The following is a 26653-nucleotide window of genomic DNA, read 5'->3' on the forward strand; positions in this document are numbered from 1 at the left end:
GCTTCTGGCTCTTCCTTCTTCCGGTTTCCGGTTCCTCCTTGCTTCAGCCTCTCTCCTATGAGTAACCTGCAAAAGAGAAAGAAGACAAGGTTAGACTGATCAGTATCTCTTGCCAGCAACAAGTAAGTGCAAAACCTTTTATTACCTGAAAGAACTTTGACAACAATTTCTGGATTCGTGTATAGACAATTTGAAACGAAATACCCTCCACGAACATTGTGATTCAAACTCTTTGTTACAAGAATATTTTGCAGAACTTTGTGAAGCAAACATTGTTTTTTCTCATGGAACTTTTAAGAATCGAACAGTGGAAACCATTAACAGCAAGGCAAACAGTAAATCAAGGACTTGCACAAATTAAATGCTGTATTTTGATGTAAAAGTACAGTATTTGTTTTATAAAAGATTCTGGAAATATGGGAAAAGTGAGTCTGCTATTGGGAATTTAGGCTTTAGTTATATTATGATGAATGTTTGATATTGGTAATTCTGATAACGGTATTTGTTTAATGTTTTAGAAGCTTTACAGTAATAGAAAACACATCCCAGAGCAGTAACACATTCCAAACCTGGAAACTAGAGACCAGGATCCAAGTGGTACTTTTAGAAGAGAATTTCTAATAAATAAAGGGATAGTCAGGAACCCATTTAGGAATAGGTTGCACTTATCTGTTCTTTGTTTATGTTTCATTAGGCACCAGTTTCTACAGAAGTCAGAAAGGGCCGCAGATTTGTGCAGCACTTCAACAGTGGAAACGCAAGAACGGTGTTGTCTCTCTTTTTTATTTTATCCACTTCCCCCCTTCCCTTGAGCTTCTGTTCTTAGTGCACTGTTTTAAAAACTAGTGTGCTGGAACAAGCAGTTTCAGGGTGGGGTCGGATTGTCTTCAACCTCCATCAGAACTGAACAAGAACTCAGGTGAGCTGGGCTTTGACAGAAGCACAAGCCATCAAAAATTTCAGTTCTGGTGGACGATGAATACCGGGGAAGAAATAGAGGGCATTGACGTCACGGATATGGCGCAGGCCCTAAATGAGGACTTGGCTCATAATGAATCAGTGTCTGGCATCTTGCAACATATGCAAGAGGAAATAGAGAGATTAAAGATGGAGAATACCTCTTTAAAACAGGATTTAAGCAGGTATAAATTTAGGGGATCTCAGTGGAACACAGCTTCTACGCCTTTGTTTAAAACCTCCTCAGAGACAGGGGCGCCATCAAAACATACAACTTTGCCTTCCCCAGTCGAGGTTACTGTTAATGTTCCTAATGTTGTGCCCTTAGCAGCACCTGAACGTTTTCATGGAGATAGTAACAAATTCCATGTTTTTATCAATCAATGTCAATTACACTTCATTTGTAAGCCACAACAGTTCCCTACTGATGATACGAAAGTGGCATTCGTCTTGTCTTATTTGGGTGGCACAGCAGCCAATTGGTCAATTCCTTTCGTGGATAGAGATGATCCCATCCTCCATAATTGGAATCAATTTAAACGTACCATGACCAGCCTTTTTGCAAAACACACTTTCATGCAGGCAAGTGATAATGAGCTTTTAAATCTTAAACAAGGCAACAAGGATTTATTGACCTATCTCACTAGTTTTAATCGTTTACTCACCGAGACACAGTGGCCAGAAGAAAAGCGTGTCTCCCTTTTTTATAAAGGTTTGAGAGACGAGTTAAAAGATGCGCTGGCTCATATCGTTGATTTGCCAAAAGACTATTCGGACTTTGTAGATTTAGTTGTGAAATTAGAACATAGACTAGGAGAAAGAAAGGGAGATAAATACAATCTGGAATCACGGTTAACTTTTATTAGACACGAGAAGAAAGACACAGATAATAAACTCCCTGAACCAGAGCCTATGCAAAGAGGGACACTCAGAGGTTCACTCACATCAGAGGAAAAAGAAAGAAGGAGAACATTTCAATTATGTTTATATTGTGGCAGGGCAGGTCACTTTGCCAGAGAATGTCCAGTAAAGCCTAAAACTCCACGAAAGGGTGCTGTTTCCTCCACCTCCTCAACTGAATCGGGAAACGATTAAGCTCGACAAGGGGAGAGGTTACTTGTTCGAGAAAACATCTTAATCAAACCTCTAATGCTGCAGCCTTCAGGGTACCGCACATACCTAGACATTTCATAATTCAGGTCAATTTAATTGTTACTACCCAAGTGAGGCATTCTCTCCCTGTCCTACTGGACTCAGGCGCGACAGGAAATTTTGTGGATAATAAGTTAGCTGAAATCTTAGGACTTCCTATGTGCCTAAAGCCTTGTCCAGAAGCAGTATGTGCAGTGGATGGGTCAGAATTGACCTCTGGATTAATCACAAACAAACAAGTCCACTTGTTATGGTCTGTCAGAACGGGCACACAGAGGTGATTAGCTTTGATCTGATAGATACTCCTAATTTTGGTTTGATTCTCGGGGTACCTTGGTTAACAACTCATAACCCAAAAATTGATTGGGTGAATAGAACTGTTACTTTGGATTCCTCTTTCTGTAGAACCAATTGCTATCAAGAAGCAGGTACAGAACAGAGCACAGTATTACACTGTGCTAGTGTTACACAAGATGAACCAAGTCTCCCTCCTGAATATTCTGACTTTAAAGACGTCTTTGATCCAGTAAAGGCTAGTGTGCTGCCCCCACATCGGTCTTATGACTGCCGTATAGATCTTATCCCAGGGGCCCCTTTACCTAATAACAGAGTATATGCTTTGACTGACGAAGAAACCAAATACGTAAGAACCTACCTAGATGACCTACTACAGTCTGGGTTCATCCGTCATTCCACATCTCTGGTGTCATCTCCACTCTTTTTTATCCCGAAGCCGGATAAATCCCAGCGCGCGTGTATCGATTATAGAGGACTAAATGAGGCTACAATAAAGAATAAATATCCTCTTCCTCTAATACCTGTGTTGTTGGATCAATTAAGACATTCTACTGTATACACTAAACTAGATCTGCGGGGAGCTTACCACCTGGTCCGAGTAAAAGAGGGGGATGAGTGGAAGACAGCTTTCAAGACAAAGTTTGGTTTATTTGAGTACACAGTAATGCCCTTTGGGTTATGTAATGCCCCTGCGGCCTTTCAGTTCTTTATAAATGAGGTCCTACACGAATTCCTGGACGTTTGTGTCATAGTATACATAGACGACATCCTCATTTACTCTAAGAACTCAGAAGAACATACCCAACATGTTCGTGCAGTATTATCAAAGTTAAAAGAAAATCATTTTTTTGCTAAGTTAGAAAAGTGTACTGTTAATGTCAACAAGGTGGACTTTTTAGGATACTGCCTGCCACCTCAAGGAATAACTATGGATGTAAAGAAAATCAGTGCTATTGCTGATTGGCCAGAACCATCCTCTGTAAAAGATATTCAGAAATTTCTGGGTTTCGCCAATTTTTATAGGAGGTTTATTGCACATTTTGCAGACATTGTGGCCCCAATAACTACCTTGTTGCGGAAAGGGCAACAATTTCTTTGGACTGATGAGGCGGCACACGCCTTTCAACTCCTAAAACAAAAGTTCACTTCAGCCCCAATTCTGAAACATCCTGATCCTGACTTGCCCTTTTTTGTTGAAGCGGATGCTTCACAAGTAGCTTTAGGAGGAGTTCTCTCTCAACGAGATGCAGTAGATGGGCAGTTACATCCTATAGCCTTCTATTCTAAAAAGTTATTGCCAGCTGAACAAAATTACACTGTGGCTGAAAGGGAACTACTAGCTCTCAAAGAAGCCTTTTCAGAATGGAGGCACCATTTAATGGGAGCCAAGTACCCAGTTACAATCTTTTCTGACCATAAGAACCTACAGTTTTTTGGATCACTTAAAGCACTAACACCACGTCAGATGCGCTGGTTAAATTTTTTTAGCACATTTGACTTTGTTATAACCTATAGACCAGGTGCACAACAAATTCAATCTGATGTGTTATCTAGATACGGACATACCTCAGACATGAAACAAGATAAAATAGGAGAACCCATTATTCCTCCCCAAAAGTTGTTGGCACCAGTACAACAGAAGGATTTCATCACAGATCTATATAATGCACACATGCAAATAGCACCTCAGGATTGGTTAAAGGATTCCCATAACACAATACAACGAGGTTTATTGTATCACGACAACATGCTGTTAGTGCCCACCTCTGAATTACAAACACAGGTGATAATTTGGCATCACGCCTCACCGTTGGCGGGTCATCCTGGTTGGGTAAAAACCCTGGAAAATGTGCAAAAACACTTTTGGTGGGACACTATAAGAAAGGACATTAAGCAATTTGTCACTACCTGTCCAATTTGTGCAAGACATAAATCTTCTCATAAGGCTCCTGACGGCTTGTTAATACCAATGCCAACACCCAAGCAACCTTGGCACACTGTGAGCGTAGACTTTATTGTAGGTTTACCACCTGTAAAATCCTTCACAACAGTGTTGGTTATAGTGGATTTTTTATCTAAAATGGCACATTTTGTACCATTACGGAAATTACCCACGGCGGCAGAATTTGCCGATATTTTTATAAGGGAAATTGTGCGTTTACATGGTTTGCCAAGCAAAGTGGTGTCAGACCGAGGGAGCCAGTTCAACTCCAGATTTTGGAAAAAATTATGTGAAAAACTGAAAATAGATGTGGCCTTATCCACTGCTTTCCACCCAGAGACAGATGGACAGACTGAACGACTGAACCAAACCTTACTTCAAACGCTACGTTGTTTATTGGCTGATTATTCTAGTGAATGGTTGGAAGCTCTCCCTGTAGCAGAGTTTGTTTATAATAATACTGAGCATTCAGCTCTACTTTGCTCACCATTCTATTTCTTGCAGGGGTATCATCCAAGAGCTATACCCATTTTGTTAGAAGATTCCCTGTTGCCTACAGTAACGGATAGACTAACGAGGTTAGGTGACATACAAGACAAAGCCAGGAAACATTTATTAAAGTACAAGGAAAGCATGAAAAGACAAGCAGACAAACACAGGTCTGAGGCCCCAATGTATAAAATTGGTGACAAGGTATGGCTCTCCACAAAGAACCTAAACATAGAAGGATCCCGAAAGCTGCAACCACGTTTCATTGGACCCTTTAGTATAACTGCCATAGTAAACCCGGTAACAGTAAAATTAGATTTACCAAAAGAATATCCAGTACATACTACATTCCATGTGTCCTTGCTTAAGCCGTACAACTCAAAAACCCGACCTGAACCACCACCTCCACCCATACCAATTAAGGGAAATCTGGAATATGAAGTGAAAAGCATAAAAGACTCAAAAAGAATTAGTGGACGTCTGTTTTATTTAGTAGAATGGAAAGGATATGATGAATCTGAGAATTCATGGGAACCAGCATCATATGTACATGCCCCACAGCTGATTAGACGGTTTTATTTAAAAAATCCAGGAAAACCCCGTCCTGTAGGAGGGCCTTTGAGGGGGGCAACTGTTAGAGTTTGTACACAGCAAAGAGCATGTCCCCTCTCACTGCACTAGTGGGTTCTGTAATAGCTCCCTTTTAAACGTACTATTGAAAGCCTTTCTTGTTATCTCACCTTCCCCCCCCCAGGCTTCTGTGTATGTTGTTTAATGTGCTGTTTTGTTTACACATTGGGCCTTGCTTTTACCAAGGCTTCTTTAAAATACTCCTCCCTAGGCCATGTGTTAATCCAACTCATTTGTATAATAACTTAAACTCTGCACACCTTTCAAGAACATGTGCAGCATGTGAGGACCACACCCAGCTCTTCAAACCACACCCAGCTCTGCAGACCTTCCAAGAACATGTGCAGCATGTGAGGACCACACCCAGCCCTTCAAACCACACCCAGCCCTGTCTATAAAAGGCATCCCCCGAGCCTCACCCAGTGCTTGTGCTCGTCTACCTCCCGCTTACCTGAGAACAGATCCCTCGGCGCTGGCACTCCTGCTCTTTACAGACTTTCATTGACTTCAATGGGCGCAGCTTCTGGCTCTTCCTTCTTCCGGTTTCCGGTTCCTCCTTGCTTCAGCCTCTCTCCTATGAGTAACCTGCAAAAGAGAAAGAAGACAAGGTTAGACTGATCAGTATCTCTTGCCAGCAACAAGTAAGTGCAAAACCTTTTATTACCTGAAAGAACTTTGACAACAATTTCTGGATTCGTGTATAGACAATTTGAAACGAAATACCCTCCACAAACATTGTGATTCAAACTCTTTGTTACAAGAATATTTTGCAGAACTTTGTGAAGCAAACATTGTTTTTTCTCATGGAACTTTTAAGAATCGAACAGTGGAAACCATTAACAGCAAGGCAAACAGTAAATCAAGGACTTGCACAAATTACATGCTGTATTTTGATGTAAAAGTACAGTATTTGTTTTATAAAAGATTCTGGAAATATGGGAAAAGGGAGTCTGCTATTGGGAATTTAGGCTTTAGTTATATTATGATGAATGTTTGATATTGGTAATTCTGATAACGGTATTTGTTTAATGTTTTAGAAGCTTTACAGTAATAGAAAACACATCCCAGAGCAGTAACACATTCCAAACCTGGAAACTAGAGACCAGGATCCAAGAGGTACTTTTAGAAGAGAATTTCTAATAAATAAAGGGATAGTCAGGAACCCATTTAGGAATAGGTTGCACTTATCTGTTCTTTGTTTATGTTTCATTAGGCACCAGTTTCTACAGAAGTCAGAAAGGGCCGCAGATTTGTGCAGCACTTCAACAGTGGAAACGCAAGAACGGTGTTGTCTCTCTTTTTTATTTTATCCACTTCCCCCCTTCCCTTGAGCTTCTGTTCTTAGTGCACTGTTTTAAAAACTAGTGTGCTGGAACAAGCAGTTTCAGGGTGGGGTCGGATTGTCTTCAACCTCCATCAGAACTGAACAAGAACTCAGGTGAGCTGGGCTTTGACAGTTTCAGGAATCTAAATTCTTAGGTTCAGGGGAGCCCTTAAATACTAAATTTAAGGGCGTGTTTAGGTCTGGGGGGTTAGTAGCCAATGGCTACTAGCCCTGAGGGTGGGTACACCCTCTTTGTGCCTCCTCCCTGAGGGGAGGGGGGCACATCCCTATTCCTATTGGGGGAATCCTCCTTCTACAAGATGGAGGATTTCTAAAAGTCAGAGTCACCTCAGCTCAGGACACCTTAGGGGCTGTCCTGACTGGCCAGTGACTCCTCCTTGTTTTTCTCATTATCTCTCCTGGACTTGCCGCTAAAAGTGGGAGCTGTGTCCAGGGGGCGGGCATCTCCACTAGCTGGAGTGCCCTGGGGCATTGTAACACAAAACTTGAGCCTTTGAAGCTCACTGCTAGGTGTTACAGTTCCTGCAGGGGGGAGGTGTGAAGCACTTCCACCCAGAGCAGGCTTTGTTTCTGTCCTCAGGGAGCACAAAGGCTCTCACCGTATGGGGTCAGAAACTCGTCTCTCAGCAGCAGGATGGCACAGACCAGTCAGTCCTGCACTGAACAATTGGGTAAAATACAGGGGGCATCTCTAAGGTGCCCTCTGTGTGCATTTTTTAATAAATCCAACACTGACATCAGTGTGGGTTTATTATTCTGAGAAATTTGGTACCAAACTTCCCAGTATTCAGTGTAGCCATTATGGAGCTGTGGAGTTCGTTTTTGACAGACTCCCAGCCCATATACTCTTATGGCTACCCTGCACTTACAATGTCTAAGGTTTTGCTTAGACAGTGTAGGGGCATAGTGCTCATACACCTATGCCCTCACCTGTGGTATAGTGCACCCTGCCTTAGGGCTGTAAGGCCTGCTAGAGGGGTGACTTACCTATGCCACAGGCAGTGTGAGGTTGGCATGGCACCCTGAGGGGAGTGCCATGTCAACTTAGTCATTTTCTCCCCACCAGCACACACAAGCTGGCAAGCAGTGTGTCTGTGCTGAGTGAGGGGTCCCTAGGGTGGCATAAGACATGCTCCAGCCCTTAGAGACCTTCCCTGGCATCAGGGCCCTTGGTACCAGGGGTACCAGTTACAAGGGACTTACCTAGGTGCCAGGGTTGTGCCAATTGTGGAAACAATGGTACATTTTAGGTGAAAGAACACTGGTGCTGGGGCCTGGTTAGCAGAGTCCCAGCACACTTCTCAGTCAAGTCAGCATCAGTATCAGGCAAAAAGTGGGGGGTAACTGCAACAGGGAGCCATTTCTTTACAGTGAGCATCAGTTTTTATTACCTGGTTGAGACCTCAGTAATCTATACAAAACCACATTTCCCTTTTTCCATCTTTGGAGTGAGGCTTTGGTACAAGCACCACAGGAGAGGCCCATGGGCTTTCAGAATGTTCAACCACTCCCAGTTCAAGCATTTTCTGAACTTCTTGTTTTATGCAGTCCCTGACATGGTCAGGCTGCCTATAGATCTTACTTTTGACAGGCATGCTGCCTCCAGTATCTATAGTGTGCTCACACCAAGAAGTGGTGGCTGGCACAGTAGAAAAGAGTTCAGAAAACTGACCCAGGAGATTTATGCAGTTGTCTTTTTGCTCAGCACTAAGACAGTCTGCCAAAACTACACCTTCCACTAGAGCATCCTGTTCTGTGGAAGAGAAGAGATCAGGGAGAGGGTCACTCTCCTCTTCCTGTCTTTCATCTGTTGCCATGAGCAGGGTGAGATCAGCCCTGTCGTAGTAGGGTTTAAGGCGATTGATATGGAGCACCTGTAGGAAAGTACCATCTTGCCTGGCATGTTACCCCCACTTTTCACTGTATATATGTTGTTTTAGTTGTATGTGTCACTGGGACCCTGGTAACCCAGGGCCCCAGTGCTCATAAGTGTGCCTGAATGTGTTACCTGTGTAGTGACTAACTGTCTCACTGAGGCTCTGCTAATCAGAACCTCAGTGGTTATGCTCTCTCATTTCTTTCCAAATTGTCACTAACAGGCTAGTGACCATTTTTACCAATTTACATTGGCTTACTGGAACACCCTTATAATTCCCTAGTATATGGTACTGAGGTACCCAGGGTATTGGGGTTCCAGGAGATCCCTATGGGCTGCAGCATTTCTTTTGCCACCCATAGGGAGCTCTGACAATTCGTACACAGGCCTGCCACTGAAGCCTGAGTGAAATAACGTCCACGTTATTTCACAGCCATTTTACACTGCACTTAAGTAACTTATAAGTCACCTATATGTCTAACCTTTACCTGGTAAAGGTTAGGTGCAAAGTTACTTAGTGTGAGGGCACCCTGGCACTAGCCAAGGTGCCCCCACATTGTTCAGAGCCAATTCCCTGAACTTTGTGAGTGCGGGGACACCATTACACGCGTGCACTACATATAGGTCACTACCTATATGTAGCTTCACAATGGTAACTCCGAATATGGCCATGTAACATGTCTATGATCATAGAATTGCCCCCTCTATGCCATCCTGGCATAGTTGGCACAATCCCATGACCCCAGTGGTCTGTAGCACAGACCCTGGTACTGCCAAACTGCCCTTCCTGGGGTTTCACTGCAGCTGCTGCTGCTGCCAACCCCTCAGACAGGCATCTGCCCTCCTGGGGTCCAGCCAGGCCTGGCCCAGGATGGCAGAACAAAGAACTTCCTCTGAGAGAGGGTGTGACACCCTCTCCCTTTGGAAAATGGTGTGAAGGCAGGGGAGGAGTAGCCTCCCCCAGCCTCTGGAAATGCTTTCTTGGGCACAGATGTGCCCAATTCTGCATAAGCCAGTCTACACCGGTTCAGGGGACCCCTTAGCCCTGCTCTGGCGCGAAACTGGACAAAGGAAAGGGGAGTGACCACTCCCCTGACCTGCACCTCCCCTGGGAGGTGTCCAGAGCTCCTCCAGTGTGCTCCAGACCTCTGTCATCTTGGAAACAGAGGTGCTGCTGGCACACTGGACTGCTCTGAGTGGCCAGTGCCACCAGGTGACGTCAGAGACTCCTGCTGATAGGCTCCTTCAGGTGTTAGTAGCCTATCCTCTCTCCTAAGTAGCCAAACCCTCTTTTCTGGCTATTTAGGGTCTCTGTCTCTGGGGAAACTTTAGATAACGAATGCAAGAGCTCATCCGAGTTCCTCTGCATCTCTCTCTTCACCTTCTGCCAAGGAATCGACTGCTGACCGCGCTGGAAGCCTGCAAACCTGCAACATAGTAGCAAAGACGACTACTGCAACTCTGTAACGCTGATCCTGCCGCCTTCTCGACTGTTTTCCTGGTGGTGCATGCTGTGGGGGTAGTCTGCCTCCTCTCTGCACTAGAAGCTCCGAAGAAATCTCCCGTGGGTCGACGGAATCTTCCCCCTGCAACGCAGGCACCAAAAAGCTGCATTACCGGTCCCTTGGGTCTCCTCTCAGCACGACGAGCGAGGTCCCTCGAATCCAGCGACTTTGTCCAAGTGACCCACACAGTCCAGTGACTCTTCAGTCCAAGTTTGGTGGAGGTAAGTCCTTGCCTCACCTCGCTGGGCTGCATTGCTGGGAACCGCGACTTTTGCAGCTACTCCGGCCCCTGTGCACTTCCGGCAGAAATCCTTCGTGCACAGCCAAGCCTGGGTCCACGGCACTCTAACCTGCATTGCACGACTTTCTAAGTTGGTCTCCGGCGACGTGGGACTCCTTTGTGCGACTTCGGGTGAGCACTGTTTCACGCATCCTCGTAGTGCCTGTTTCTGGCACTTCTCCGGGTGCTACCTGCTGCTCAGAGGGCTCTTTGTCTTGCTCGACGTCCCCTCTCTCTCCTGGTCCACTTTGCGACCTCCTGGTCCCTCCAGGGCCACAGCAGCATCCAAAAACGCTAACTGCATGATTTGCAGCTAGCAAGGCTTGTTGGCGTTCTTTCGGCGGGAAAACACTTCTGCACGACTCTCCAAGGCGAGAGGAATCCGTCCACCAAAGGGGAAGTCTCTAGCCCTTTTCGTTCCTGCAGAAACCTCAGCTTCTTCTGTCCAGTAGAAGCTTCTTTGCACCCGCAGCTGGCATTTCCTGGGCATTTGCCCATCTCCGACTTGCTTGTGACTTTTGGACTTGGTCCCCTTGTTCCACTGGTACCCTAGATTGGAAATCCACAGTTGTTGCATTGTTGGTTTGTGTCTTTCCTGCATTATTCCTCTAACACGACTTCTTTTTCCTTAGGGGAACTTTAGTGCACTTTGCACTCACTTTTCAGGGTCTTGGGGAGGGTTATTTTTCTAACTCTCACTATTTTCTAATTGTCCCAGCGACCCTCTACAAGGTCACATAGGTTTGGGGTCCATTCGTGGTTCGCATTCCACTTTTGGAGTATATGGTTTGTGTTGCCCCTATCCCTATGTTTCCCCATTGCATCCTATTGTAACTATACATTGTTTGCACTGTTTTCTAAGACTATACTGCATATTTTTGCTATTGTGTATATATATCTTGTGTATATTTCCTATCCTCTCACTGAGGGTACACTCTAAGATACTTTGGCATATTGTCATAAAAATAAAGTACCTTTATTTTTAGTATAACTGTGTATTGTGTTTTCTTATGATATTGTGCATATGACACTAAGTGGTACTGTAGTAGCTTCACACGTCTCCTAGTTCAGCCTAAGCTGCTCTGCTAAGCTACCATTATCTATCAGCCTAAGCTGCTAGACACCCTATACACTAATAAGGGATAACTGGGCCTGGTGCAAGGTGCAAGTACCCCTTGGTACTCACTACAAGCCAGTCCCGCCTCCTACATTGGTTGTGCAGCGGTGGGATAAGTGCTTTGAGACTACTTACCACTCTTGTCATTGTACTTTTCATAAGAGAAAAATATACAAAAGTGTATATACACATAGCCAAAAAGTTTTGCATTTCCTCTTTTCACTCTTTTCTAAGTGCTGAAAAGTACTCCTAACTTTCTAAAAAGTTCTAAAAAGTTTTTAAAGTTTTTTTTCTCTGTCTTTCTAAAAGCTCTGACAATTTTTTTATCTTTTACTATCACTTTAACTCTCTCTAAAAATGTCTGGCACAGGCCAAAATGTTGATCTGTCCAAACTTGCATATGACCACCTTAGCTGGAAAGGAGCAAGGAGTCTCTGTGTAGAGAGAGGTTTGAGTGTAGGGAAGAATCCTTCCTTGGAACTGTTACTTAACATGCTTAGAGAACAGGATAAGGCTAGAAGTGCCCCATCTGTTGAAAAAGTAGCTAATGGTTCTCAATCTGATCCAGGGACTCCCCCAGGAAAAGATTCAGGAAAGAAACTTCCTAGCCTGCCCATTACTAGACAGTCTAGCATAGTTGGTAATGATGATGAGCCACACCATATAAATAGTGTTGTCTCACATCATAGCAAAAGCATTTATTCTCACCATACTGGTAGTGATGTGTCTGTTAGCCAAGCTGTTAGGGTGGCTTCTGTAAGGGACAGGTCTCCTTCTGTCCATTCTCACCATACTTCTGTTTCAAGGCATGTCCCTCCCACCCACCCTGATGACAGATTGTTAGAAAGGGAGCTCAATAGATTGAGAGTGGAACAAACCAGACTGAAGCTCAAGAAGCAACAGCTGGATTTGGATAGACCGACTTTAGAAGTAGAGAAGGAGAGACAGAAACTGGGTTTAGAAACCCATGGTGGCAGCAGCAGTATTCCCCATAGTCATCCTGCAAAAGAGCATGATTCCAGGAATCTGCACAAAATAGTTCCCCCTTATAAGGAGGGGGATGACATTAACAAGTGGTTTGCTGCACTTGAGAGGGCCTGTGTTGTACAGGATGTCCCTCAAAGGCAGTGGGCTGCTATCCTATGGCTATCATTTAGTGGAAAAGGTAGGGATAGGCTCCTTACTGTGAAAGAAAATGATGCTAATAATTTCCAAGTTCTTAAGAATGCACTCCTGGATGGTTATGGCTTAACCACTGAACAATACAGGATAAAGTTCAGAGAGACCAAAAAGGAGTCTTCACAAGACTGGGTTGATTTCATTGACCATTCAGTGAAGGCCTTGGAGGGGTGGTTACATGGCAGTAAAGTTACTGATTATGACAGCCTGTATAACTTGATCCTGAGAGAGCATATTCTTAATAATTGTGTGTCTGATTTGTTGCACCAGTGCTTGGTGGACTCTGATCTGACCTCTCCCCAAGAATTGGGAAAGAAGGCAGACAAATGGGTCAGAACAAGGGTGAACAGAAAAGTTCATACAGGGGGTGACAAAGATGGCAACAAAAAGAAGGATGGTAAGTCTTCTGACAAGGGTGGGGACAAATCTAAAAATGAGTCTTCATCAGGCCCACAAAAACACTCTGGTGGGGGTGGTGGGCCCAAATCCTCTTTTAATCAGAACAAGGAAAAGAAAACATGGTGCTATTTATGTAAAATAAAAGGCCATTGGACAACAGATCCCAGTTGTCCAAAGAAAGGCACCAAGCCTGCTACCACTACAACCCCTACTGCTACACCTAGTGTCCCTACTAATAGCAGTGGTGGTGGGAGCAAACCTACTAATAGCCAATCCAAGGGAGTAGCTGGGCTCACTATTGGTAACTTAGTTGGGGTTCGCCTTGTTAGGGAGGCCACAGAGGCTGTGTTAGTCTCTGAGGGGGCTATTGATTTAGCCACCTTAGTTGCTTGTCCCCTTAATATGGATAAGTACAAGCAGCTACCCCTAATAAATGGTGTTGAGGTTCAGGCCTACAGGGACACTGGAGCCAGTGTGACTATGGTCATAGAGAAACTGGTCCACCCTGAACAACACCTACTTGGTCACCAGTACCAAGTAACCGATGCTCACAACAACACACTTAGCCACCCCATGGCTGTTGTTAATCTCAACTGGGGGGGGGGGGTTACTGGTCCAAAGAAAGTTGTGGTAGCTTCAGATTTACCTGTAGACTGTCTATTAGGGAATGATTTGGAGACATCAGCTTGGTCAGATGTGGAGTTGGAGGCCCATGCAGCAATGCTGGGCATCCCAGGGCATATTTTTGCTTTGACAAGGGCTCAGGCCAAAAAGCAAAAAGGACAGGGAAGCTTGGATCCTGGAACAATGGACCAAGTGCTCCCTAAAGCTAGGGCTAGTAGAAGCAAACCACTTCCTACTATCCCTCCCTCTACAGTGGATTCTACTTCTGAGGAAGAATAATTCCCTCCCTGTGCAGAACCTACACCAGAGGAGCTGGAAGCAGACACTGCTGAGCTTTTGGGTGAAGGGGGGCCTGCCAGAGAGGAGCTGAGTGTGGCACAGCAAACCTGTCCCACATTAGAGGGTCTCAGACAGCAAGCTGTCAAACAGGCTAATGGGGATGTCAGTGACTCTCACAGAGTTTACTGGGAGGACAACCTCTTGTACACTGAGCATAGGGATCCTAAACCTGGAGCTGCCAGGAGATTAGTGATTCCTCAGGAGTACAGAAAGTTCCTCCTAACCCTGGCACATGACATTCCCCTAGCTGGACACCTGGGTCAAATGAAAACTTGGGACAGACTGGTTCCATTGTTTCATTGGCCTAGGATGTCTGAGGACACAAAGGAATTTTGAAAGTCCTGTGAAACCTGTCAAGCCAGTGGCAAGACAGGTGGCACCCCAAAGGCACCCCTTATTCCACTGCCTCTGGTTGGGGTTCCCTTTGAAAGGGTAGGGGTTGACATAGTTGGCCCCCTTGACCCTCCTACTGCTTCAGGCAATAGATTTATCTTGGTGGTAGTGGACCATGCCACAAGATATCCTGAAGCTATTCCTTTAAGGACCACTACAGCACCTGCAGTGGCAAAGGCCCTCCTGGGAATATTTTCCAGGGTGGGCTTCCCAAAGGAAGTAGTATCAGACAGGGGAAGCAATTTCATGTCTGCATACTTAAAGGCCATGTGGAAGGAGTGTGGTGTAACGTACAAGTTCACAACACCCTATCATCCACAAACAAATGGACTGGTGGAGAGATTTAATAAAACTCTCAAAGGCATGATTATGGGTCTCCCTGAAAAACTCCGCAGGAGATGGGATATCCTTCTACCATGCCTCCTTTTTGCCTACAGGGAGGTACCCCAGAAAGGAGTGGGCTTCAGCCCCTTTGAACTTCTTTTTGGACACCCTGTTAGGGGTCCACTCACACTTGTAAAGGAGGGTTGGGAACAACCTTTAAAAGCTCCTAAGCAGGATATTGTGGATTATGTACTTGGCCTCAGATCAAGGATGGCTGAGTACATGAAAAAGGCCAGTAAAAACCTTCAGGCCAGCCAAGAGCTCCAGAAGCAATGGCATGATCAGAAGGCTGTTTTGGTTCAGTACCAACCAGGGCAGAAAGTGTGGGTCTTGGAGCCTGTGGCCCCAAGAGCACTCCAAGATAAATGGAGTGGACCCCACACAATTGTTGAAAAGAAGGGAGAAGTCACCTATTTAGTTGACTTAGGCACTGCCAGGAGTCCCCTTAGGGTGCTCCATGTCAACCGCCTGAAACCCTACTATGACAGGGCTGATCTCACCCTGCTCATGGCAACTGATGAGGGACAGGAAGAAGACAGTGATCCTCTACCTGATCTCTTCTCTTCCACAGAACAAGATGCTCTTGTGGAAGGTGTAGTTTTGGCTGACTGTCTTACTGCTGAGCAGAAAGACAATTGCATAAATCTCCTAGATCAATTCTCTGAACTCTTCTCTACTGTGCCAGGTACCACTTCTTGGTGTGAGCACACTATAGATACTGGAGACAGCTTGCCTGTCAAAAGTAAGATCTATAGGCAGCCTGACCATGTCAGGGACTGCATAAAGCAAGAGGTCCAGAAAATGTTAGAACTAGGAGTGGTTGAGCACTCTGACAGTCCATGGGCTTCTCCTGTGGTACTGGTACCAAAACCCCATTCCAAAGATGGAAAGAAGGAAATGCGGTTTTGTGTAGACTATAGAGGTCTCAACTTGGTAACCAAAACTGATGCTCACCCTATACCCAGGGCAGATGAGCTCATAGATACACTGGCATCTGCCAAGTATCTAAGCACTTTTGATTTGACTGCAGGGTATTGGCAGATCAAATTGTCAGAAGATGCTAAACCTAAGACTGCATTTTCTACCATTGGAGGACATTACCAGTTTACTGTAATGCCTTTTGGTTTGAAAAATGCACCTGCCACTTTTCAGAGGTTGGTGAACACAGTCCTGCAAGGGCTGGAAGCTTTCAGTGCAGCATATTTGGACGATATAGCTGTCTTTAGCTCCAGCTGGGATGATCACCTGGTCCACCTATGGAAAGTTTTGGAGGCCCTGCAAAAGGCAGGCCTCACTATCAAGGCTTCAAAGTGCCAGATAGGGCAGGGTAAGGTGGTTTATCTGGGACACCTTGTTGGTGGGTAACAGATTGCACCACTTCAGGGGAAAATCCAAACAATTATTGATTGGATTCCCCCTACCACTCAGACTCAGGTGAGAGCCTTCCTAGGCCTCACTGGGTATTACAGGAGGTTCATTAAGAACTATGGTTCCATTGCAGCCCCTCTTAATGACCTCACATCCAAGAAAATGCCTAAAAAGGTATTATGGACAGCAAACTGTCAGAAAGCTTTTGAGGAGTTGAAGCAGGCCATGTGCTCTGCACCTGTCCTGAAAAGCCCTTGTTACTCTAAAAAATTCTATGTCCAAACTGATGCATCTGAATTAGGAGTAGGGGCAGTCCTATCACAACTTAATTCTGAGGGCCAGGATCAACCTGTTGCTTTTATTAGTAGGAGGTTGACCCCTAGAGAAAAGCGTTGGTCTGCCATTGAGAGGGAGGCCTTTGCTGTGGTCTGGGCTCTGAAGAAGTTGAGGCCATACCTGTTTGGCACTCACTTCATTGTTCAGACAGACCACAAACCTCTACTTTGGCTAAAACAAATGAAAGGTGAAAATCCTAAATTGTTGAGGTGGTCCATATCCCTACAGGGAATGGACTATACAGTGGAACATAGACCTGGGAGTAGCCACTCCAATGCAGATGGACACTCCAGATATTTCCACTTAGACAATGAAGACTCATCAGGTCATGGCTAGTCTTATTGTCCTTCGTTTGGGGGGGGGTTGTGTAGGAAAGTACCATCTTGCCTGGCATGTTACCCCCATTTTTCACTGTATATATGTTGTTTTAGTTGTATGTGTCACTGGGACCCTGGTAACCCAGGGCCCCAGTGCTCATAAGTGTGCCTGAATGTGTTACCTGTGTAGTGACTAACTGTCTCACTGAGGCTCTGCTAATCAGAACCTCAGTGGTTATGCTCTCTCATTTCTTTCCAAATTGTCACTAACAGGCTAGTGACCATTTTTACCAATTTACATTGGCTTACTGGAACACCCTTATAATTCCCTAGTATATGGTACTGAGGTACCCAGGGTATTGGGGTTCCAGGAGATCCCTATGGGCTGCAGCATTTCTTTTGCCACCCATAGGGAGCTCTGACAATTCTTACACAGGCCTGCCACTGCAGCCTGAGTGAAATAACGTCCATATTATTTCACAGCCATTTTACACTGCACTTAAGTAACTTATAAGTCACCTATATGTCTAACCTTTACCTGGTAAAGGTTAGGTGCAAAGTTACTTAGTGTGAGGGCACCCTGGCACTAGCCAAGGTGCCCCCACATTGTTCAGAGCCAATTCCCTGAACTTTGTGAGTGCGGGGACACCATTACACGCGTACACTACATATAGGTCACTACCTATATGTAGCTTCACAATGGTAACTCCGAATATGGCCATGTAACATGTCTATGATCATGGAATTGCCCCCTCTATGCCATCCTGGCATAGTTGGCACAATCCCATGATCCCAGTGGTCTGTAGAACAGACCCTGGTACTGCCAAACTGCCCTTCCTGGGGTTTCACTGCAGCTGCTGCTGCTGCCAACCCCTCAGACAGGCATCTGCCCTCCTGGGGTCCAGCCAGGCCTGGCCCAGGATGGCAGAACAAAGGACTTCCTCTGAGAGAGGGTGTTACACCCTCTCCCTTTGGAAAATGGTGTGAAGGCAGGGGAGGAGTAGCCTCCCCCAGCCTCTGGAAATGCTTTGTTGGGCACAGAGGTGCCCAATTCTGCATAAGCCAGTCTACACCGGTTCGGGGGACCCCTTAGCCCTGCTCTGGCGCGAAACTGGACAAAGGAAAGGGGAGTGACCACTCCCCTGACCTGCACCTCCCCTGGGAGGTGTCCAGAGCTCCTCCAGTGTGCTCCAGACCTCTGCCATCTTGGAAACAGAGGTGCTGCTGGCACACTGGACTGCTCTGAGTGGCCAGTGCCACCAGGTGACGTCAGAGACTCCTTCTGATAGGCTCCTTCAGGTGTTAGTAGCCTATCCTCTCTCCTAGGTAGCCAAACCCTCTTTTCTGGCTATTTAGGGTCTCTGTCTCTGGGGAAACTTTAGATAACGAATGCAAGAGCTCATCCAAGTTCCTCTGCATCTCTCTCTTCACCTTCTGCCAAGGAATCGACTGCTGACCGCGCTGGAAGCCTGCAAACCTGCAACAAAGTAGCCAAGACGACTACTGCAACTCTGTAACGCTGATCCTGCCGCCTTCTCGACTGTTTTCCTGCTTGTGCATGCTGTGGGGGTAGTCTGCCTCCTCTCTGCACCAGAAGCTCCGAAGAAATCTCCCGTGGGTCGACGGAATCTTCCCCCTGCAACCGCATGTTCCAAAAAGCTGCATCACCGGTCCCTTGGGTCTCCTCTCAGCACGACGAGCGAGGTCCCTCGAATCCAGCAACTCTGTCCAAGTGACCCCCACAGTCCAGTGACTCTTCAGTCCAAGTTTGGTGGAGGTAAGTCCTTGCCTCACCTCGCTGGGCTGCATTGCTGGGAACCGCGACTTTTGCAGCTACTCCGGCCCCTGTGCACTTCCGGCGGAAATCCTTTGTGCACAGCCAAGCCTGGGTCCACGGCACTCTAACCTGCATTGCACGACTTTCTAAGTTGGTCTCCGGCGACTCCTTTGTGCGACTTCGGGTGAGCACTGTTTCATGCATCCTCTTAGTGCCTGTTTCTGGCACTTCTCCGGGAGCTACCTGCTGCTGAGAGGGCTCCTTGTCTTGCTCGACATCCCCTCTCTCTCCTGGTCCAACTTGCGACCTCCTGGTCCCTCCAGGGCCACAGCAGCGTCCAAAAACACTAACCGCACGATTTGCAGCTAGCAAGGCTTGTTGGCGTTCTTTCGGCGGGAAAACACTTCTGCACGACTCTCCACGGCGAGAAGGATCCGTCCACCAAAGGGGAAGTCTCTAGCCCTTTTCGTTCCTGCAGAAACCTCAGCTTCTTCTGTCCAGTAGAAGCTTCTTTGCACCCACAGCTGGCATTTCCTGGGCATCTGCCCATCTCCGACTTGCTTGTGACTTTTGGACTTGGTCCCCTTGTTCCACAGGTACCCTAGATTGGAAATCCACAGTTGTTGCATTGTTGGTTTGTGTCTTTCCTGCATTATTCCTCTAACACGACTTCTTTGTCCTAAGGGGAACTTTAGTGCACTTTGCACTCACTTTTCAGGGTCTTGGGGAGGGTTATTTTTCTAACTCTCACTATTTTCTAATAGTCCCAGCAACCCTCTACAAGGTCACATAGGTTTGGGGTCCATTCGTGGTTCGCATTCCACTTTTGGAGTATATGGTTTGTGTTGCCCCTATCCCTATGTTTCCCCATTGCATCCTATTGTAACTATACATTGTTTGCACTGTTTTCTAAGACTATACTGCATATTTTTGCTATTGTGTATATATATCTTGTGTATATTTGCTATCCTCTCACTGAGGGTACACTCTAAGATACTTTGGCATAAAAATAAAGTACCTTTATTTTTAGTATAACTGTGTATTGTGTTTTCTTATGATATTGTGCATATGACACTAAGTGGTACTGTGGTAGCTTCACACGTCTCCTAGTTCAGCCTAAGCTGCTCTGCTAAGCTACCATTATCTATCAGCCTAAGCTGCTAGACACCCTATACACTAATAAGGGATAACTGGGCCTGGTGCAAGGTGCAAGTACCCCTTGGTACTCACTACAAGCCAGTCCAGCCTCCTACATGCCCCTACCCCTAATTCAGATGCATCAGTTTGGACAATGAATTTCTTGGAGTAACATGGGCTTTTCAGGACAGGTGCAGAGCACATGACCTGCTTCAGCTCCTCAAAAGCTTTCTGACAGTTTGCTGTCCATAATACATTCTTAGGCATTTTCTTTGATGTGAGGTCATTAAGAGGGGCTGCAATGGAGCCATATTTCTTTATGAACCTCCTATAGTACCCAGTGAGGCCTAGGAAGGCTCTGACCTGAGTCTGAGTAGTAGGGGGAACCCAATCTATAATAGTTTGGATTTTCCCCTGAAGTGGTGCAATCTGTTCCCCACCAACCAGGTGTCCCAGATAAACCACCTTCCCCTGCCCTATCTGGCACTTTGAAGCCTTGATAGTGAGGCCTGCCTTTTGCAGGGCCTCCAAAACTTTACATAGGTGGACCAGGTGATCGTCCCAGCTGGAGCTAAAGACAGCTATATCATCTAGATAAGCTGCACTAAAAGCTTCCAGCCCTTGCAGGACTGTGTTCTCCAACCTCTGAAAAGTGGCAGGTGCATTTTTCAATCCAAAAGGCATTACTGTGAATTGTTAATGGCCTCCAATGGTTGAAAATGCAGTTTTTGCTTTTGCATCTTCTGATAATTTGATCTGCCAATACCCTACAGTCAAATCAAAAGTGCTTAGATACTTGGCAGATGCCAGTGTATCTATTAGCTCATCTGCCCTGGGTATAGTGTGAGCATCAGTTTTGGTTACCTGGTTGAGACCTCTGTAGTCAACACAAAACCGCATTTCATTCTTTCCATCCTTGGAATGAGGTTTTGGTACAAGTACCACAGGAGAAGCCCATGGACTTTCAGAGTGCTCAACCTCTCCTAGTTCAAGCATTTTCTGCACCTCTTGCTTTATGCAGTCTCTGACATGGTCAGGCTGCCTATAGATCTTACTTTTGACAGGTAAGCTGTCTCCAGTATCTATAGTGTGCTCACACCAAGAAGTGGTACCTGGCACAGTAGAGAAGAGTTCAGAAAACTGACCCAGGAGATTTATGCTGTGGTCTTTCGGCTCAGCAGTAAGACAATCTGCCAATACAACACCTTCCACTAGGGCATCTTGTTCTGTGGAAGAGAAGAGATCAGGGAGAGGGTCACTCTCTTATTCCTGTCCCTCATCAGTTGCCATGAGCAGGGTGAGATCAGCCCTGTCATAGTAGGGTTTCAGGCGATTGACATGGATCACCCTAAGGGGACTCCTGGCAGTGCCTAAGTCAACTAAGTAGGTGACTTCACCCTTCTTTTCAACAATTATGTGGGGTCCACTCCATTTATCTTGGAGTGCTCTTGGGGCCACAGGCTCCAAGACCCCCACTTTCTGCCCTGGTTGTAGGCGGCTGGACTGGCTTGTAGTGAGTACCAAGGGGTACTTGCACCTTGCACCAGTCCCAGTTATCCCTTATTAGTGTATAGGGTGTCTAGCATCTTAGGCTGATAGATAATGGTAGCTTAGCAGAGCAGTTTAGGCTGAACTAGGAGACGTGTGAAGCTACTACAGTACCACCTAGTGTCATATGCACAATATCATAAGAAAACACAATACACAGTTATACTAAAAATAAAGGTACTTTATTTTTATGACAATGGGGGTGATTCTAACATTGGCGGGCGGCAGAGGCCGCCCGCCAATGTTCCCCCGTCAAAATACCGCTCCGCGGTCACAAGACCGCTGAGGGTATTTTGAGATTTGCCCTGGGCTGGCGGGCGGCCGCCAAAAGGCCGCCCGCCAGCCCAGGGCAAATCTACCTTCCCACGAGGACGCCGGCTCCGAATGGAGCCGGAGTAGTGGGAAGGTGCGACGGGTGCAGTTGCACCCGTCGCGTATTTCAGTGTCTGCTTTGCAGACACTGAAATACTTTGTGGGGCCCTCTTACGGGGGCCCCTGCAGTGCCCATGCCATTGGAATGGGCACTGCAGGGGCCCCCAGGGGCCCCACGGCACCCCCTACCGCCATCCTGTTCCTGGCGGGAGACCCGCCAGGAACAGGATGGTGGTAGGGGGTGTCAGAATCCCCATGGCGGCGGAGCGCGCTCCGCCGCCATGGAGGATTCTGTAGGGCAGTGGTAAACCAGCGGGAGACCGCCGGTTTACCCTTTCTGGCCGCGGCTGTTCAGAATGCCCTTGGGAGCACCGCCAGCCTGTTGGCGGTGCTCCCGTGGTCGGTGACCCTGGCGGTCACCGGCCGCCAGGGTCAGAATGACCCCCAATATGCCAAAGTATCTCAGAGTGTACCCTCAGTGAGAGGATAGGAAATATACACAAGATATATATACACAATACCAGAAATATGCAGTATAGTCTTAGAAAACAGTGCAAACAATGTATAGTTACAATAGGATGCAATGGGGACACATAAGTATAGGGGCAACACAAACCATATACTCCAAAAGTGGAATGTGAACCACAAATGGACCCCAAACCTATGTGACCTTGTAGAGGGTCGCTGGGACTATTAGAAAATAGTGAGGGTTAGAAAAATAGACCACCCCAAGACCCTGAAAAGTGAGTGCAAAGTGCACTAAAGTTCCCCAAAGGACAAAGAAGTCGTGATAGGGGAATAAGGCGGGAAAGACACAAACCAACAATGCAACAACGCTGGATTTCCAACCTGGGGTACCTGTGGAACAAGGGGACCAAGTCCAAAAGTCACAAGCAAGTCGGAGATGAGCAGATGCCCAGGAAATGCCAGCTGCAGGTGCAAAGAAGCTTCTACTGGACAGAAGAAGCTGCGGTTTCTGCAGGAACGCAAAGGGCTAGAGACGTCCCCTTTGGAGGACCGATCCCACTCGCCTTGTAGAGTCGTGCAGAAGTATTTTCTCGCCGAAAGAACGCCAAAAAGCCTTGCTAGCTGCAAATCGTGCGGTTAGCGTTTTTGGACACTGCTGTAGCCCAGGAAGGACCAGGAGGTCGCAAGTTGGACCAGGAGGTAGAGGGTACGTCGAGCAAGACAAGGAGCCCTTTTAGCAGCAGGTAGCACCCAGAGAAGTGCCAGAAACAGGCACTACAAGGATGCATGAAACGGTGCTCACCCGATGTTACACAAAGGAGTCCCACGTCGCCGGAGACCAACTTAGAAAGTCGTGCAATGCAGGTTAGAGTGCTGTGGACCCACGCTTGGCTGTGCACAAAGGATTTCCACCGGAAGTGCACAGGGGCCAGAGTAGCTGCAAAAGTCACGGTTCCCAGCAATGCAGTCTAGCGAGGTGAGGCAAGGACTTACCTCCACCAAACTTGGACTGAAGAGTCACTGGACTGTGGGAGTCACTTGGACAAAGTTGCTGGATTCGAGGGACCTCGCTCGTCATGCTGAGAGGAGACCCAAGGGACCGGTAATGCAGCTTTTTGGTGCCTGCGGTTGCAGGGGGAAGATTCCGTCGACCCACTGGAGATTTCTTCGGAGCTTCTAGTGCAGAGAGGAGGCAGACTACCCCCACAGCATGCACCACCAGGAAAACAGTCGAGAAGGCGGCAGGATCAGCGTTACAGAGTTGCAGTAGTCGCCTTTGCTACTATGTTGCAGGTTTGCAGGCTTCCAGCGCGGTCAGCAGTCGATTCCTTGGCAGAAGGTGAAGAGAGAGATGCAGAGGAACTCGGATGAGCTCTTGCATTCGTTATCTAAGGAATCCCAAGAGACAGAGACCCTAAATAGCCAGAAAAGAGGGTTTGGCTACCTAGGAGAGAGGATAGGCTAGCAACACCTGAAGGAGCCTATCACAAGGAGTCTCTGACGTCACCTGGTGGCACTGGCCACTCAGAGCAGTTCAGTGTGCCAGCAGCACCTCTGTTTCCAAGATGGCAGAGGTCTGGAGCACACTGGAGGAGCTCTGGGCACCTCCCAGGGGAGGTACAGGTCAGGGGAGTGGTCACTCCCCTTTCCTTTGTCCAGTTTCGCGCCAGAGCAGGGCTAAGGGGTCCCCTGAAACGGTGTAGACTGGCTTATGCAGAATTGGGCACATCTGTGCCCAAGAAAGCATTTCCAGAGGCTGGGGGAGGCTACTCCTCCCCTGCCTTCACACCATTTTCCAAAGGGAGAGGGTGTAACACCCTCTCTCAGAGGAAGTTCTTTGTTCTGCCATCCTGGGTCAGGCCTGGCTGGACCCCAGGAGGGCAGATGCCTGTCTGAGGGGTTGGCAGCAGCAGCAGCTGCAGTGAAACCCCGGGAAAGGCAGTTTGGCAGTACCAGGGTCTGTGCTACAGACCACTGGGATCATGGGATTGTGCCAACTATGCCAGGATGGTATAGAGGGGGCAATTCCATGATCATAGACATATTACATGGCCATATTCGGAGTTACCATTGTGAAGCTACATATAGGTAGTGACCTATATGTAGTGCACGCGTGTAATGGTGTCCCCGCACTAACAAAGTCCGGGGAATTGGCCCTGAACAATGTGGGGGTACCTTGGCTAGTGCCAGGGTGCCCTCACACTAAGTAACTTAGCACCCAACCTTTACCAGGTAAAGGTTAGACATATAGGTGACTTATAAGTTACTTAAGTGCAGTGTAAAATGGCTGTGAAATAACGTGGACGTTATTTCACTCAGGCTGCAGTGGCAGGCCTGTGTAAGAATTGTCAGAGCTGCCTATGGGTGGCAAAAGAAATGCTGCAGCCCATAGGGATCTCCTGGAACCCCAATACCCTGGTACCTCAGTACCATATACTAGGGAATTATAAGGGTGTTCCAGTAAGCCAATGTAAATTGGTAAAATTGGTCACTAGCCTGTTAGTGACAATTTGAAAGAAATGAGAGAGCATAACCACTGAGGTTCTGATTAGCAGAGCCTCAGTGAGACAGTTAGTCACTACACAGGTAACACATTCAGGCACACTTCTGAGCACTGGGGCCCTGGTGAACAGGGTCCCAGTGACACATACAACTAAAACAACATATATACAGTGAAAAATGGGGGTAACATGCCAGGCAAGATGGTACTTTCCTACACTGGTTGGTACTGAACCAAAACAGCCTTCTGGTCATGCCATTGCTTCTGGAGCTCTTGGCTGGCCTGAAGGTTTTTACTGGCCTTTTTCATGTACTCAGCCATCCTTGATCTGAGGCCAAGTACATAGTCCACTATGTCTTGCTTTGGAGCTTTTAAAGGTTGTTCCCAACCCTCCTTAACAAGTGTTAGAGGACCTCTCACAGGGTGACCAAATAGGAGTTCAAAGGGGCTGAAGCCCACTCCTTTCTGGGGTACCTCCCTGTAAGCAAAAAGGAGGCATGGTAAAAGGATATCCCATCTCCTGCGGAGTTTTTCAGGGAGTCCCATAATCATGCCTTTGAGAGTTTTGTTAAATCTCTCCACCAGTCCATTTGTTTGTGGATGATAGGGTGTGGTGAACTTGTATGTCACACCACACTCCTTCCACATGGCCTTTAAGTAAGCAGACATGAAATTGCTTCCCCTGTCTGATACCACCTCTTTTGTGAAGGCCACCCTGGAAAAGATTCCCAGGAGGGCCTTTGCCACTGCAGGAGCTGTAGTGGTTCTTAGAGGAATTGCTTCAGGATATCTGGTGGCATGGTCCACTACTACCAAGATAAACCTATTGCCTGAAGCAGTAGGAGGGTCAAGGGGGCCAACTATGTCAACCCCTACCCTTTCAAAGGGAACCCCAACCACAGGCAGTGGAATAAGGGATGCCTTTGGAGTGCCACCTGTCTTGCCACTGGCTTGACAGGTTTCACAGGACTTATAAAATTCCTTTGTGTCCTCTGACATTCTAGGCCAATGAAACAAGGGAAAAAGCCTGTCCCAAGTTTTCATTTGCCCCAAATGTCCAGCTAAGGGAATGTCGTGGGCTAGAGTTAGGAGGAACTTTCTGTACTCCTGGGGAATCACCAATCTCTTGGCAGCTCCAGGTTTTGGATCCCTTGCTTCAGTGTACAGGAGGTTGTCCTCCCAGTAAACTCTGTGAGAGTCACTGAGATCCCCATTTGCTTGTTTGACAGCTTGCTGCCTTAGACCCTCTAGTGTGGGACACTTATGCTGTGCCACACTCAGCTCCTCCCTGGCAGGCCCCCCTTCACCCAAAAGCTCAGCAGTGTCTGCTTCCAGCTCCTCTGGTGTAGGTTCTGCACAGGGTGGAAATTCTTCTTCCTCAGAATTAGAATCCACTGCAGAGGGAGGGATAGTAGGTAGTGCTTTACTCTTACTAACCCTAGCTTTAGGGAGCACTTGGTCCATTCTTCCAGGATTTAAGTCACTCTGCCCTTTTTGCTTTTTGGCCTGAGCCCTGGTCAAAGCAAAAATATGCCCTGGAATGCCCAGCATTGCCGTATGAGCCTCCAACTCGACTTCTGCCCAAGCTGATGTCTCTAAATCATTCCCTAATAGACAGTCTACAGGTAAATCTGAGGCAACCACAACTTTCTTTGGGCCAGTAACCCCCCCCCCAGTTGAGATTCACAACAGCCATGGGGTGGCTAAGGGTGTTGTTATGAGCATCGGTTACTTGGTACTGGTGACCAAGTAGGTGTTGTTCATGGTGGACCAATTTCTCTATTACCATTGTAACACTGGCACCTGTGTCCCTATAGGCCTGAACCTCAACACCATTTATTAGGGGTAGTTGGTTGTACTTATCCATGTTAAGGGGACAAGCAACCAAGGTGGCTAAATCAATAGCCCCCTCAGAGACTAAC

The sequence above is a fragment of the Pleurodeles waltl genome, chromosome 3_1 (genome assembly GCF_031143425.1).
Source record: "Pleurodeles waltl isolate 20211129_DDA chromosome 3_1, aPleWal1.hap1.20221129, whole genome shotgun sequence".
In the NCBI taxonomy this organism is placed as follows: Eukaryota; Metazoa; Chordata; class Amphibia; order Caudata; family Salamandridae; genus Pleurodeles; species Pleurodeles waltl.